We start from the raw sequence: 1571 nt of genomic DNA, 5'->3' as shown, positions 1-1571 counted from the left end.
CTATAGGGGTAGCAGAGGGGTCTATGGGGTTCAGATCCACTGGCAGAGGCAATAGGGCTCTAATGGGGGGGTTCTGTGGGGGGCTATAGGGGTAGTATAGGGGTCTATTGGGTTCAGAACCCCCGGCAGAGGCAATGGGGTTCTAATAGGGGGGTTCTGTGGGGGTCTCTGTGGGGCTATAGGGGAAGTATAGGTGTCTATGGGGTTCAGAACCATGGACAGAGGCAATGGGGTTATAATGGGGGGTTCTGCGGGGGTCTCTGGGGTCTCTGGGGTCTCTGGGGGGCTATAGGGGCAGTATAGGGGTCTATAGGGTTCAGCACCATGGACAGCAGCAATGGGGGTCTAATAGGGGGGTCTGTGAGGGGCTATAGGGGCAGTATAGGGGTCTATGGGGTTCAGCACCATGGACAGCGGCAATGGGGGTCTAATGGGGGGTAGTTTAGGGGTCTGTGGGGGTCTCTGGGGGTCCATAGGGGCAGTATAGGGGTCTATGGGGTTCAGAACCATGGACAGACGTAATGGGGTTATAATGGGGGGTTCTGCGGGGGTCTCTGGGGGGCTATAGGGGCAGTATAGCGGTCTATGGGGTTCTAATGGGGGCTGTGGGGATTCTATAGGTGTTTGTGGGGGGGTTTATGGGAAACTATAGGGGTACTATAGGGGTCTATGAGGTTCAGCCCCACGGGCAGCAGCCATGGGGATGCAATGAGGGCTGTAGGGACTCTTTGGGGGGCTATAGGGGTTCTATGGGGTCTGTGGGGGTTCTATGGGGACTATAGGGGTTCAGTAGGGGTCTATGGGGCACTAATGGGGCCTGTTAGGTTTCTATAGGGTTCTATGTGGGTTCTATTGGGGACTATATGGATACTGGAGGGATCTATGGGGCTTAACACCACAGACAGTGGCAATGGGGATCTAATGGGAGCTGTGGGGATTCTATAGGGGTCTAAGGGCGTTCTATGGGGGACTATAGGGTTTCTATAGGGGTCTATGTGGGGGTTCTATGATGGATCAGCACCACGGACAGCAGCAATGGGTCTCTATAGGGGCTCTATAGGGGTCTGTGGGTCTCAGCACCAGCTATAGGGGCTACATAGGGCTCTATGGGGGCTCTATAGGGGTCCTGTAGGGATTCTATAGGGCTCAGTCGGGCTCTGCAGGGAATCTATAGGGACTCTAGGGAGGGGTTCTATATTGGGTCTTCTATATAGAGGCTCTATAGGGCTCTATAGGGGCCCTATAGGGCTCTATGGAGGGGAGGGAGGGGGAATCTATATAGGGCCCTCTACGTGGGGGCTTTATGGGGTTCTATAGGGGCCCTATAGGGCTTTATGGAGAGGGGGGGAACCTATATAGGGCCCTCTTCATAGGGGCTTTATGGGGTTCTATAGGGGCCCTATAGGGCTCTATGGAGGGGGGGGAACCTATATAGGGCCCTCTACATAGGGGCTTTATGGGGTTCTATAGGGGCCCTATAGGGCTCTAAGGAGGGGGGGAACCTATATAGGGCCCTCTACATATGGGCTCCATAGGGGCCCTACAGAGAGCTCTGCGACGCCTATAGGGCT

The sequence above is a fragment of the Coturnix japonica genome, unplaced genomic scaffold, assembly GCF_001577835.2.
Source record: "Coturnix japonica isolate 7356 unplaced genomic scaffold, Coturnix japonica 2.1 chrUnrandom919, whole genome shotgun sequence".
Classification (NCBI taxonomy): Eukaryota; Metazoa; Chordata; class Aves; order Galliformes; family Phasianidae; genus Coturnix; species Coturnix japonica.
Note: the sequence above shows the minus strand (reverse complement) of the source record.